We start from the raw sequence: 15,614 nt of genomic DNA, 5'->3' as shown, positions 1-15,614 counted from the left end.
AAAGCCTGCACTTGTCAAAAATCCTTTCTGTGAATTTTCTTGAAAATGAAGCATTTTTGCAAAGGCGTCAGGATCAAACAATAATTGTCTATGAACAACAAAGATTTTTAAAAACATGGTTAAAGATCCGATTCTGATGCAATTGACAAGAAACTTCTTTACTGCTGTGACACACATTTTTAGATAATAATCAGAAATAAGACTAATAACATTTTACTATGACATACCAGATTCTTAGGAATTCCAATAATTTCTAGAGTATCTAAAACATTCCCCCCCCACCGCCCGCCCCGTACAATATAGCCTAAGGATGTTTACCACCATCCGTTTGAAATGCTTCCCATGCAGTTTGAAGTGAAAGTGAAGTCGCTCAGTCCTATCCGACTCTTTGCGAAACCCCCGGACTGTAGCCCACCAGGCATCTCCGTCTTTGGGATTCTCCAGGCAAGAATACTGGAGTGGGTTGCCATTTCCTTCTCCAGGGGATATTCCTGACCCAGGAATGGAACCCAGGTCTCCCGCATTGCAGGCAAACGTTTTAACCTCTGAGCCACCAGGGAAGCCCTTCCCATGCAATTTAACATAGGATATAAGCCTGGTTAGTTCAACATTTTTATCTTTGATAAAGAGAGAAAACACATCCCTTAGGTGTTTCAGGACCTTTTGGAAAATCTCAAAGTAAGCTAAAGGTCAAATAAACTTCAAGGAGAATTTGATCTCTGGCAAGTTTGCCAAAAATATCAAAAGGCTTTAAAAAAACACTTGGTCAGGTGGCATCACAGGTCACTGTGAAACAATACTTATTGACTTAACTAAGAAACGATAAAATATTTCAAAGGCAAATACAGAAAGTTATAAAAAATTATTTAAAATACAAAGAACATTCACAATCTGTTACAAAAAGCAGATCAATATTCTTAAGAAAACTCTCCCCTCTTAATAGAGAGAAACCAAATTCAGGTTTTGTACCATTTTACATTTAATATTGAAATTCATTTGCCCAATTAAATTAATTTTAACCTTTCAGGTCAGTTCAGTTCAGTCGCTCAGTCGTGTCCGACTCTTCGAGATCCCATGAATCGCAGCACGCCAGGCCTCCCTGCCCATCACCAACTCCCGGAGTTGACTCAGACTCACGTCCATCGAGTCAGTGATGCCATCCAGCCATCTCATCCTCTGTCGTCCCCTTCTCCTCCTGCCCCCAATCCCTCCCAGCATCAGAGTCTGCCCAAACATAAAATCCTTTCTAAAGTTTCTTTTTTCCTCTCAAACCTACAGTTTTCTATACTTATAATAATCTGTCTCTTCTTTCCTATTTAGAAATAACTAGCATCAGAACAAAATTATTTTCTTTTTCCTTAATAAAATGCATTTTTATTTCTTATACCTTCTTCTTGTGAAGTCGCTCAGTCGTGTCCGACTCTTTGCAACCTCAGGGATGTAGCCTACCAGGCTCCTCTGTTCATGGAATTTTCCAGGCAAGAGTACTGGAGCGGGTTGCCATTTCCTTCTCCGGGGATCTTCCCAACCCAGGGATTGAACCCAGGTCTTCCATATTGCAGGCAGATGCTTTACCATCTGAGCCACCAGGGAAGCCCCTCTTCTTCTTACTTGCATACAAAGACGTTTTTCATATTAACTTTATAGGCTGCTGCTGCTGCTAAGTCGCTTCAGTCGTGTCCGACTCTGTGCGACCCCATAGACGGCAGCCCATCAGGCTCCCCAGTCCCTGGTATTCTTCAGGCAAGAACACTGGAGTGGGTTGCCATTTCCTTCTCCAATGCATGAAAGTGAAAAGGGAAAGTGAAGTTGCTCAGTCCTGTCCCACTCCTAGCGACCCCATGGACTGCAGCCTACCAGGCTACTCCGCCCATGGGATTTTTCAGGCAAGAGTACTGGAGTGGGTTGCCATTGCCTTCTCCAAACTTTATAGGCTAATTACTTAGAATTATCAAATTTTTTAAAATATTTATTTGACTGCATTGGGTCTTCATTGGGGCATGCAGGATCTTTAGCTGCAGCAGGCAAACTCTTAGTTGGGGCACATGTGGTCTAGTTCCCTGACCAGGGATCAAACTCAGGCCCCTGCATTGAAAGCAAAGGGTCTTAATCATTGAACCGCCAGAGAAGTCCTGAATTATCAACTTTCAAAAACCTTAATCTCTAGTGAAAACTGAGAAGCAAGCAATTACATACTGTCTTTTACATTAGCATCCCATAGATTGGCAAACTTGAAATACTATTTATAAAAACTCAACATGCAAAAACTAAGATCGTTCAAAATTGAGAAAGGAGTACATCAAGGCTGTATATTGTCACCCTGCTTATTTAACTTACATGCAGAGTACATCATGTGAAATGCTGGGCTGGATGAAGCACAAGCTGGAATCAGGATTGCAGGAAAAAATATTAATAACCTCAGATATGCAGATGACACTACCCTTATGGCAGAAAGCAAAGAGAAAATAAAGAGCCCCTTGATGAAAGTGAAAGAGAAGAGTGGAAAAGCTGGCTTAAAACTGAATGTTCAAAAAAAGAAGATCGTGGCATCCGGTCCAACCACTTCATGGCAAACAGATGGGGAAACAATGGAAACAGTGACAGACTTTATTTTCTTAGGCTCCAAAATCACTGCAGATGGTGACTGCAGCCATGAAATTATAAGACACTTGTTCCTTGGAAGAAAAGCTATAACCAACCTAGACACCATATTAGAAAACAGAAACATTACTTTACCAACAAAGGTCCATCTAGTCAAAGCTATGGTTTTTCCAGTAGTCATGTATGGATGTGAGAGTTGGGCCATAAAGTAAGTTGAGCACCGAAGAATTGATGCTTTTGAACTGTAGTGTTGGAGAAGACACTTGAGAGTCCCTTGAACTTCACGGAGATCCAACCAGTCCATCCTAAAGGAAATCAGTCCTAAATATTCATTGGAAGGACTCATGCTGAAGCTGAAGCTCCAATACTTTGGCCACCTGATGTGAAGAACTGACTCAGTAGGAAAGACTCTGATGCTGGGAAAGATTGCGGACTGGAGGAGAAGGGGACAACAGAGGATGAGATGGTTGGATGGCATCACAGACTCGATGGACATGCATTTGACCAAGCCTTGAGAGCTGGTGATGGACAGGGAAGCCTGGTGTGATGCAGTCCATGGGGTTGCAAAGAGTCGGACACAACTGAGAGACTGAACCGAAGATCGTGGCATCCAGTCCCATCACTTTATGGCAAATAGAAGGAGGCAAAGAGGAAGCAGTGTTAGATTTTCTTGAGTACCAAAATCATTGTGGACGGTGACTGCAGCCATGAAATTAAAAGACACTTGCTCTTCGGAAGAAAAGCTATGACCAACCTCGACAGTGTATTAAAAAGCAGAGACATGCCTTTGCTGCCAAAGGTCAGCATAGTCAAAGCTGTGGTTTTCCTAGTAGTCATGTGACAGTTAGACCATAAAGAAGGCTGAACACTTAAGAACTGATGCTTTCAAACTGTGGTGCTGGAGAAGACTCTGGAGAGTCCCCTGGACTGCAGGAAGATCAAACCAGTCAAACCTAAAGGAAATCGACCCTGAATATTCATTGAAGGACTGATGCTGAAGCTGAATCTCCAATACTTTGGCCACCTGTTGCAAAGAGCTAACTCATTGGAAAGATCCTGATGCTGGGTAAGATTGAAGACAAAAGGAGAAGAAGGCAGCAAAGGATGAGATGGTTAGATAGCATCACCAAGTCAACGGACATGAATTTTAGCAAACTCCGGGAGATAGTGAAGGACAGGGAAGCATAGTGTCCTGAAGTCATGGGGTTGCAAAGAGTTGGACTAGACTTAGTGATTAAACAACATAATGTCTAAAATGCGTGTGTTTTCTTAAAGAAAACGTGACAATGTGGCATCAAATGTATTTATTAATAGTCCTGAATCTTTAGTCTCTCTGCAAAATGATGTCAACATTCAGTAATTAATGTGGACAAGGCTCTGTGATGTGCAGTAAGTGTACAATTCCATAGGACTGAATTTTCAGACAAGCTGTCTCCCACAGGAGCCCTCACTATGTTCTCAAGGCTCCCAAACAGCAAAATGGATTTTTTTAATTTAAGTTTTTTGACAGTTGCTACTCTAGGATCAACTTTGTGACCCCTTGAAGATACATCCCAGTTGAGGGATAAGGCTCAGGCAGCAAACATGAATGTCCACAGGAAATGAAGCCCCAGTGCAGGCACAGAGAATGAGAGGATCAGACTCACCTTTGAGAAGGAATGCAGGGGCCACTATGGTGAGAAGCATGAGGACCTGTCAGGAAGTACTGCAATATTTCTGTCTGGGGGTGCTTCAGTCTGAAGAAGGCCTTGGTTGGAGGAGGCCCAAGTCTTAGAGCTTCCTCGACCTACTTGAACACAAGCTCCCTCCTGTTGCTGGGCCTTCACACATGCTGCCCGGAACTACTTGCTAAAAATCAACCCTTCCATAAAACCAAGAGGTATGATCATGTCTTTAGCCACCTCATGCGAAGAGTGGACTCATTGGAAAAGACTCTGATTCTGGGAGGGATTGGGGCAGGAGGAGAAGGGGATGACAGAGGATTAGATGGCTGGATGGCATCACTGACTCGACGGACATGAGTCTCAGTGAACTCCGGGAGTTGGTGATGGACAGGGAGGCCTGTCGTGCTGTGATTCATGGGGTCGCAAAGAGTCGGACACAACTGAGAGACTGAACTGAACTGAGCTGAACAGAAGTGAGGATGGAGAGCAGTTCAGGCCCTGGTTGTTTCAACACAGGACCAGCAGGACTTCTTACAGAGTGTGGAGTAACAGCCTAAAGATGACTCCAAGCGATGTGGCCTGACAACTGGAAAGACTGGAGGTGCCATCAACTGAGACAGGGGTAGCTGTGTGTAAAAGTTTGGGAGGAAATATTGTGGACTTCAGACATGTTGAGTTTCAGATTTCTCAGACACCCAAGTAAATCTGAAATACTGAAAATACTTATTTGACAGACGTCAGTCTAGAAATGGGATTTTAAAGCCATGAACCAGAGTTGATGCTCAGGGGATCTTCTTGGCTTAGAGACTAGGCCCTGGGGCCTTGTGCAAAAGTAGGAGGTGGAAGAGGCACATCACACTCATAGAAACAAGCCAATGAAGCAGGAGGAAAGGTAAAAAGTAAATGGGATCCTACTGCAGCCAAGTGAAACAAATGCATTAACAAAGAGGCGATAATCATGAATCAAATGCCGCAAAGGCAAGGAATGAGATTTGCCTATAGGACAGAGCAACCTGGAGATCATTAATGACCTTAATAAAAGCAGTTTCAGTAAAGAATAGTTGAATGACTGTTCACTTTCGCAATCTATGTTACATCTCAAGAAAAGGGTTTACAAGGAAAGGGAAACTCAAAAGAGAATTAAAAATTGAGGTCAGGGAACTCTTTCAAGGAATTTTGTGACAAAAAATAAAAGGAAGGAGGAGTTTGGAGGTAGGGTTAAGAGACAGATGATAAAAATAACAGCATGTTTGTATGATCTGGAGATGACTGAGTGGAAGAATTGATTTGGGCAAGGAAAAAATGCATGGAGCAATAGAGGGACAGAATTCACTGTCCGATTAGGGGATTCTACTGAGACATGACTGGGGATAGCACATCTTCAAGAGCAAATGGATGAGGGACTCAAACATGATCATTTGGAAATGCTGAGGTGCCACTGGAAACCAAGGGGTCATGAAAGGAAGACCAGCCCAGGAGGTGCCTCTGGAAAGCAAGGGGTCATGAAAGCAAAGCCCAGGAGGCCAATGCTCTCCAAGTATCTGCAATTGCCAACTATGAGGAAGAACTCTCATCAGAGGATAGCTATTTTTCAAACCTTCTCCAGTATTTAAATAATCCCATCATCTTCCCCCTCTTAAAGCATTCAGGTGTTTCCTAAGACCAAAGTTGAAACTCTAAAAGCTGCCCAGAAGAGACTTCCCAAGCTAGCCACACCCTTCCTTCTATCCCAAGTGGCACCCCACTCCAGTACTCTTGCCTGGAAAATCCCATGGGCGGAGGAGCCTGGTAGGCTGCAGTCCATGGGGTCGTTAAGAGTCAAACACGACTGAGCGACTTCGCTTTCACTTTTCACTTTCATGCATTGGAGAAGGAAATGGCGGCCCACTCTACTGTTCTTGCCTGGAGAGTCCCAGGGATGGCGGACCCTGGTGGGCTGCCATCTATGGGGTCACACAAAGTCAGACATGACTGAAGTGACTTAGAAGAAGAAGAACAAAACTCCAAGCCAAAACTTGTACTTGCTAATCTTTGCAAGATCAACTTTCTAACACATATAAGAATACTATCAAACCTGCAAAAGTCAGAAGCAAATATCAGGCTCCTCCTTTATATTTTACAAATGTTTTAACTTTACACACCACAGACATTGATGAGCAAAATTGTTCACAGAAATACACATACTACACCCATCTAACAAATAAGGAAAGACTCACCAAAGGGATGTATTGACTCTAAGTCACACAGCTTTTGTTTGTTTGTTTGTTCCCCTTGCTTGCCTTGTGGGTTTTTAGTTTCCCAATCACAGATCGAATCCACGCCCCCTGCAGTGGAAGCTCTGAGTCCTACCACTGAACTGTCATGGAATTTCCCACACAACTTTCAAGGGGGCCTCAATGAGTATTCTTTCCTCCAAAGGTCCCACACATTTCTGCTCAGGTTTCTTTTCCTCTCTCTTTCCCTCACTGATGTTGCCCAGGAAAAGCTTAAACAATTCCAATGTGTAAGTCCATTACTCTAGTTAATGAGGATTTCTCGCTCAAGAGATACAAATCCATTTTACATGAATTACTCAATTTCTATTGGTTCATTCATCATTGTATTAAGATTCCATATTTTACTGAGAAAGTTCAAGTGGCAAAGTTCCAATTTTCTCTTCAGCATAAGACAGGATTGTACTTAACAGGTGGATGTAAGTACATCCGTCGATGTACTTGGATTCGATCTGTGATTGGGAAATCCCACAAGCCATGCAAAGGCACCAAAAAAAAACAAACAAAAGCTGTGTGACTTAGAGACAATACATCCCTTTACTGAGCTAAAGAGAAGTACAGTGCTTTCCAGAGAATTGTACTTACAGGTGAGTTAGGAGGTAGTTTTCCAGCTTCTCTGGTGGTCTGTCACTGATTCTCTTTTCTCTTTATGGATAAAGATGGAATTCTAGTCGTTATCTCTTTGCCACACTTTTCCAGAGAAAGTTGGGAGGTATCTTTAGAAGTTAAACTTCTCTAGTCTGCCAGTCTTTTTGCTGGATTTGATCCAGTCACTAAATAGATTACCAGGAGATTTTAGTGAGCTGGAATAGAATTTGCTCTTTGCTGCTCCTACTGCTGCTAAGTCGCTTCAGTCGTATCCGACTCTGTGCGACCCCATAGATGGCAGCCCACCAGGCTTCCCCATCCCTGGGATTCTCCAGGCAAGAACACTGGAGTGGGTTGCCATTTCCTTCTCCAATGCATGAAAGTGAAAAGTGAAAGTAAAGTTGCTCAGTCGTGTCCGATTCTTAGCAACCCCATGAACTGCAGCCTACCAGGCTCCTCCGTCCATGGATTTTCCAGGCAAGAGTACAGCTGCTTTTATTTTTTAATTGAAGTAGAGTGGATGTACAATATTTTATGTTACAGATGTATAATGTAGAGATTCACAATTTTTAAAGGTTATGTTCCATTTACAGCTATTATAAAGTATTGGCTGTTGTATAATATGTGTTGTGCAGTATATCCTTGTAGCTTATTTCATACATAGTGGTTAATACCTTTTAACCCCCTACCGGTGTTTCCTCTCCCCCATTCCCTCTTCCACTGGTAATCACTAGCTTGTTCTTTATATTTGTGAGTCTGTTTCCTCTTCAATTAAATTGACTAGTCTGTTTTATCTTTTAGATTCCACATATAAGTGATTTCAATAATATAGTATTTGTCTTTCTCTGACTTATTTCACTAAGCATCAGTTCACTTCAGTTCAGTTCTGTCACTCAGTCACGTCCGACTCTTTACGACCCCATGAATCACAGCAAGCCAGGCTTCCCTGTCCATCACCAACTCCCAGAGTTCACGCAAACTCACGTTCATCGAGTCAGTGATGCCATCCAGCCATATCATCCTTTGTCATCCCCTTCTCCTCCTGCCCCCAATCCGTCCCAGCATCAGAGTCTTTTCCAGTTAGTCAACTCTTCACATGAGGTGGCCAAAGTACTGGAGTTTCAGCTTTAGCATCATTCCTTCCAAAGAACACCCAGGACTGATCTCCTTTAGGATGGACTGGTTGGATCTCCTTGCAGTCCAAGGGACTCTCAAGACTCTTCTCCAATACCACAGTTCAAAAGCATCCATTCTTCGGTGCTCATCTTTCTTCACAGTCCAACTGTCACATCCATACATGACCACTGGAAAAACCATAGCCTAGACTAGATGGACCTTAGTTGGAAAAGTAATGTCTCTGCTTTTGAATACGCTATCAAGGTTGGTCATAACTTTTCTTCCAAGGAGTAAGCGTCTTTTAATTTCATGGCTGCAGTCACCATCTGCAGTGATTTTGGAGCCCCCAAAAATAAAATCTGACACTGTTTCCACTGTTTCCCCATCTATCTCCCATTAAGTGATGGGACCAGATGCCATGATCTTCGTTTTCTGAATGTTGAGCATTAAGCCAACTTTTTCACTTTCCACTTTCACTTTCATCAAGAGGCTTTTGAGTTCCTCTTCACTTTCTGCCATAAAGGTGGTGTCATCTGCATATCTGAGGTTATTGATATTTCTCCTGGTAAGCTTGATTCCAGCTTGTGCTTCTTCCAGCCCAGTGTTTCTCATTATGTACTCTGCATAGAATTTCAATAAGCAGGTTGACAATATATAGCCTTGACAGACTCCTTTTCCTATTTGGAACCAGTCTGTTGCTCCATGTCCAGTTCTAACTGTTGCTTCCTGACCTGCATATAGGTTTCACAAAAGGCAGGTCAGGTGGTCTGGTATTCCCATCTCTTTCAGAATTCCACAGTTTATTGTGATCCACACAGTCAAAAGCTTTGGCATAGTCAATAAAGAAGAAATAGATGTTTTTCCGGAACTCTCTTGCTTTTTCCATGATCCAGCGGATGTTGGCAATTTGATCTCTGGTTCCTCTGCCTTTCTAAAACCAGCTTGAACATCTGGAAGTTCACAGTTCACTTATTGCTGAAGCCTGGCTTGGAGAATTTTGAGCATTACTTTACTAGCGTGTGAGATGAGTGCAATTGTGTGGTAGTTTGAGCATTCTTTGGCATTGCCTTTCTTTGGGATTATACCCTCCAAATCCACCCGAGCTGTTGCAAATGGCAACATTATGCGTGTATTTATATACACTGTGACTTTTTTTTCCATTCATGTTTATGGACAATTAAGTTGCTTCCATATCTTAGCAATTGTAAATAAGGCTGCTATGAATATTGGGGTGCATGTATCTTTTTGAATTATTGCTTTTTTTCAGGGGGTATATATAACCAGGAGGTGAATTGCTGAGTCATACCATAGTCTCATTTTTAGTTTTCTTATAAACCTCCATACTGTTTTCCACTAAGGCTGCACTAAATCAAATTCCCACCAACAGTGTACAAGGGTTCTCTTTTCCCCATATCCTTGCCAACATTTGGTTTTGTGTTCTTTTTTATGAAAGCCATCCTGACAGGTGTGAGGTGATACCTCATTGTGGTTTTGACGTTTTGATTTGCATTTCCCTGAAGAGAAGCAGTGTCAAATATGTGCCTGTTGGCCATCTACATGACCCCTTTGGAAAAATGTCTACTCAGGTCTTCTGTCCATCTTGTAACATGGTTGTTTTTTTGACGTTGAGTTGTATGAACTGTTTATATATTTTGGATATTAGCCCTTTATTACTCATATCATTTGCAAATAATTTCTACCTCTCATTGTTGCCTTTTGGTTTTGTGATGGTTTCCTTTGTTGTGCAAAAGCTTTTAAGTTTAATTAGTTCCCATTTATTTTTGTTTTTATTTCTCTTGCTTTAAAAGGAGCAGATGCAAGAAAGCATAGCTACTTTTTTTTTTTTTTTTATGTACAGGTTTTGTAATTCAACATGTATTCTCTTGCTTGCTGACTGCAACATGGGAAGACCCAACCTCCAGACCCTCTGGTCACTGCATCCTGCTGCCAAGCAGGCCATTGGGTGTGATCTGAGACCTCAAGACTCCCAGCTGCCTGAACAAAGTAAGCAGGGTCCATTGTTCCCCTAAAAATTGAACAATGGCCCCCAGATGTCCCCTTGCTGCAAGGGGCCAGCATGCTGTTGGGGAGCCAGACTGAAACCTCTGAAATGTTGGTGGCGGGTCAGGGAGTGGGAAGGAGTGTGGTCATGACTACTCCTGGACCTCTACAGCTCAGAGCTCAGCCTGAGGCAGGGTGTGGGGGATGGTGGGCATGGTGAGGGGGAATAAATGAGATAAACTTACACTCATGACCAGGAGCCCCAGGCCCCAATAGCTCCCAGAAGCACAGCCCTGAGGACAGAAGAGGAAGTCACTTGGGCCCTGGGTGGAGCCATCCTGCAACCCCTCCATAGGATGGACCCAGGGTCTCTCTGTGGGTGAGACTGATGTGTCACTCCAACCTCAGCCATGGACAGCATGTGGTGAATCAAGAGGATGGTGGTTATAGGTGTGTAGTGGTGAGCATAGGGGTGCTGAAACATAGCAGGTGGAGGGTGATGGCCCAGACAGACTTTAGCTCATCATGACCAAGCCCTGGGCATTCACTCTCCCCACCTGGGCCACCAGCCAGGCCCCCGTCCTCAGACTGCCCAGGAAGCCAGGCACAGCTGAACCCTCCCAGCTGCTGGGCCTAGTCCTGGCCTTGGCAACCTGGTCTCTCCCTCCCAGAAGGTCCAGCCTCACCTCCAGGGCCTAAAGTGAAGTGAAGTCACTCAGTCGTGTCTGATCTTTGTAACCCCATAGAATGTAGCCTACCAGGCTCCTCTGTCCATGGGATTTTTCAGACAATAGTACTGGAGTGGATGGCCATTTCCTCCTCCAGGGGATCTTTCCAACCCAGGGATCGAACCCGGGTCTCCCGCATTTTAGACAGACACTTTATCGTCTGAGCCACCAGTGAAGTCATCTTATTGTACCAAGAAGGACCCTGGTCACACCTGGGTTCCCCAACCCCATGGCAAGCAATTCTGGGCATGGAGGGTGCTTCAGGCATCGTCTCTTCCACACCAATTAAGAACTAGGACCCTGGCAGGCTCCAAGGGGAAGGTTAGTGCCAAGGGGACCAGGACTGGACACATGGTTCCCAGCACAGGGCACCTGGCACAGTTGGGACCAGGCCTCTTCTACAGATCTCCCAGCTCTGGCTGCTAGATAAGGGCCAGCCCCAAATTCACTCAAGTCCCCCTGGTCAGATGGTCATAGGCCAATGACTCAGCTACTCAGGGGTACGGTGTGTACTACTCGCTCCAGCTTGCTCCAAAGCAGCTGCCACCAGGTCTGCTTATCCTTCTCCAGGGCTGTGTTGGGGTCTTGCCCTTGTACTTGGTGATGTAAGAGTAGATCTCATGCAGGATACTCATGCTATTGAATTGACTCAGGTCCAACGTGAAATATGCACTTGTGTCCTGGTAGCTGATGGCAGACCATCTTGGTGATGTAGGCATAGTAAATCTCCACCTAGCTCTTGTAGCTAAGGATGTCCTTGGTGTAGAGCAGCTTCTGGGAGGAAAAGTCCTTGCCCAGCTTGTGCTCAGATGTGGAGCAGGAGTCCATGAAGGCCTAGGCCCACTGACAGCCAGGCGTGAGCACTGCTGCTCTTGTAGATGTTGAATAGGACCTGTCGGTTCTTGATCGTGTTCAACCAGGAGCACAGGAGCAGGCAGTTTTTCTTCCAGGTGTGATTCATATCTGCATCATGTACCTGGTGCCGATCGGCCTGCTTGTCCAGGAAATCAAACATGTACTCGATGGCCAGCAGCAGGGCTGAGCCCCAGTGCATGCTGAAGATGGTTTGGAAGAGGGCATCCACGAACTTCCGTAGCATGCCCTTGATGGCCAGAAGCCACATCAGGAAGTTCTCAAAGACCGTCTTGCTGCCTCAGTTGCCACTGAGATGTTCCAGGTGGTCATGGTTCTTAAAAAGGAACACTGCTACTTTTTATATCAAAGAGTGCTCTGCCCATGTTTTCCTCTGGCAGTTCTGTGGTTTCTGGTCTATTTATGTCTTTAACCCATTTTTGTATGTGATATTGAGTGAGTGAGTGATTCAAAGACTCTTTGCAACCCCATAGACTATACAGTCCATGGAATTCTCCAAGCCAGAATACTGGAGTGGGTAGAATCTCCCTTCTCTAGGGGATCTTCCCAACCCAGGGATCGAACCCAGGTCTCCCGCATTGCAGGCGGATTCTTTACCAGCTGAGCTATCATTCTTCTACCTGTAGCTGTCCAGTTTTCCCAGCACCGCTTTTTGAAGACTGTCTTTTCTCCATTGTCTATTCTTGCCTCTTTTTTCATTGATTAATTGACCAAAAGTATATGATTCTGAATTCTCCATCCTCTTCCATTGATCTGTGTGTCTATTGAACAAGTACCATAATGTTTTGATTACTGTAGCTTTTGTAATATAGTCTGAAGTTGGGGAGTGGGATTTCTCCACTTCGGTTCTCTTTCTCAATATTGTTTTGGCCTTTTGGGTCTTTTGTATTTCCACATAAATTTTAAAATTGTTCCTAGTTTTTGAAAGATACTATTGGTATTTTGGTAGGGATTGTATTGAATCAATAAATTGCCTTGGGTAATTTTAACAATATTATTTTAACAATATTATTTATTGTTAAACATTAATAAAATGTTTTCATTAATAATTAATATAAATTTGATATATATTGTACATTATATATTATATGTATATTATATATAATATATAAGAGTTTATATATTTATATAAATTTTAAAACATAAATGTTATATAAATATTAATAAATATTATACTTAATATTTACCAATATTAATTATTTTAATAATCATTTTAACACTATTAATTCTTCCAATGCAAGAACATGGTATAATTTTCCATCCATATTATCTTCAGTAGTTTTCCAAGTACAGGTCTTTCACCCCCTTAGGCAGTTTTATTCTAGGAATTTTATTCTTTCTGAGGTAGGCTGTTTTTAAAAGATTCAGCACAGGTCTTGATTTAGGGTCAGACTTTAGGCCTGAAAAGTCATATGAACTTTGAGACTGTTTATACAAGAAGGGACTTTAATTACCTGGGGCCAATCCTCTTGATATGTATGTGAATAAACTGAGGACCAGAGAGAAATAGACAAGAGGACCCAAAGAAGTCACTCGGGACCAATACAGAAGTGAAAGCCAGGTTCACCTACCCCTATTCCACTGTTCCTCTTCATCAACAAACATTATTTCACCAATGTTTTTTGTTGTTGTTCTTTGCAACACTCAGCTTGTGGGATCTTAGTTCCCCAACTAGGGATATAAACCCACAGCCTCTGCAATCAAAGCTCAGAGTCCTAACCAGTGGACTGCCAGGGAATTCCCATTTATTTCCCCAAATATTCATCAAGCACCCAATACTAAGCAATGCAACATTTTAAGTAGATAAAGCAAACCCAAAATCTCCACCTTTGAAAGTTTAGGAAAACAAGCCACCACTTTCAGTATGAATGAAGTCATCATAGGAAACAAGCTTATGGTTACCAAAGGGGAAGGTGGGAGATAAAGTAGGAGTATACAGTTAACAGATACACACTCAATCACTTTAGTAGCTCAGTCGTGCCCAACTCTTTGTGACCCCATGAATCACAGCATGCCAGGCCTCCCTGTCCATCACCAACTCCCAGACTTGACTCAAACTCATGTCCATCGAGTCGGTGATGCCATCCAGTCATCTCATCCTTTGTCGTCCCCTTCTCCTCCTGCCCCCAATCCCTCCCAGCACCAGAGTCTTTTCCAATGAGTCAACTCTTTGCATGAGGTAGCCAAAGTACTGGAGTTTCAGCCTTAGCATCATTCCTTCCAAAGAACACCCAGGACTGATCTCCTTTAGGATGGACTGGTTGGATCTCCTTGCAGTCCAAGGGACTCTCAAGAGTCTTCTCCAACACCACAGTTCAAAAGCATCAATTCTTTGGCACTCAGCTTTCTTCACAGTCCAACTCTCACATCCATACATGACTACTGGAAAAACCATAGCCTTGACTAGATGGACCTTTGTTGGCAAAGCAATGTCTCTGCTTTGAATATGCTATCTAGGTTGGTCATAACTTTCCTTCCAAGGAGTAAGCGTCTTTTAATTTCATGGCTGCAATCACCATCTACAGTGATTTTGGAGCCCCCAAAAAATAAAGTCTGACACTGTTTCCACTGTTTCCCCATCTATTTCCCATAAAGTGATGGGACCGGATGCCATGATCTTCATTTTCTGAATGTTGAGCGTTAAGCCAACTTTTCCACTTTCCACTTTCACTTTCATCAAGAGGCTTTGAGTTCCTCTTCACTTTCTGCCATAAGGGTGGTGTCATCTGCATATCTGAGGTTATTGATATTTCTTCCGGCAAGCTTCATTCCAGCTTGTGTTTCTTCCAGTCCAGCATTTCTCATGATGTACTCTGCACAGAAGTTCAATAAGCAGGGTGACAATATACAGCCTTGACGTACTCCTTTTCCTATTTGGAATCACTCTGTTGTTCCATGTCCAGTTCTAACTGTTGCTTCCTGACCTGCATACAAATTTCTCAAGAGGCAGATCAGGTGGTCTGGTATTTCCATCTCTTTCAGAATTTTCCACAGTTTATTGTGATCTACACAGTCAAAGGCTTTGGCATAATCAATAAAGCAGAAATAGATGTTTTTCTGGAACGCTCTTGCTTTTTCCATGATCCAGTGGATGTTGGCAATTTGATCTCTGGTTCCTCTGCCTTTTTTAAAATGGGCTTGAACATCTGGAATTTCACAGTTCATGTATTGCTGAAGCCTGACTTGGAGAATTTTGAGCATTACTTTACTAGCGTGTGAGATGAGTGCAATTGTGTGGTAGTTTGAGCATTCTTTGGCATTGTCTTTCTTTGGGATTGGAATGAAAACTGACATTTTCCAGTCCTGTGGCCACTGCTGCATTTTCTAAATTTGCTGGCATATTGAGTGCAGCACTTTCACAGCATCATCTTTCAGGATTTGGAATAGCTCAACTGGAAGAACATCACCTCCACTAGCTTTGTTTGCAGTGATGCTTTCTAAGGCCCACTTGACTTCACATTCCAGGATGTTTGGCTCTAGGTCAGTGATCACACCATCATGATTATCTGGGTTGTGAAGCTCTTTTTTGTAGTTTCTGTGTTTTCTTGCCACCTCTTCTTAATATCTTCGGCTTCTGTTAGGTCCATACTATTTCTGTCCTTTATGGAGCCCATCTTTGCCTAAAATGTTCCCTTGGTATCTCTAATTTTCTTGAAGAGATCTCTAGTCTTTCCCATCCTGTTGTTTTCCTCTATTTCTTTGCATTAATCGCTGAGGAAGGCTTTCTTCTCTCTCCTTGCTATTCTTTGGAACTCTGCATTCAGATGTTT

General features: G+C 43.1%; 1 pseudogene; it reads right to left on the bottom strand.

Annotated features, from left to right (window-relative positions):
• Positions 1–11,110: 11,110 nt before the first annotated feature.
• Positions 11,111–13,449, bottom strand: LOC102411743 (annotated as a pseudogene).
• Between the last annotated feature and the right edge of the window lie 2,165 nt (positions 13,450–15,614).

This window comes from Bubalus bubalis, chromosome 9, assembly GCF_019923935.1.
Source record: "Bubalus bubalis isolate 160015118507 breed Murrah chromosome 9, NDDB_SH_1, whole genome shotgun sequence".
Classification (NCBI taxonomy): domain Eukaryota; kingdom Metazoa; phylum Chordata; class Mammalia; order Artiodactyla; family Bovidae; genus Bubalus; species Bubalus bubalis.
The sequence above is the reverse complement of the archived record's forward strand: the minus strand, read 5'-3'. Positions and strand labels throughout refer to the sequence as shown.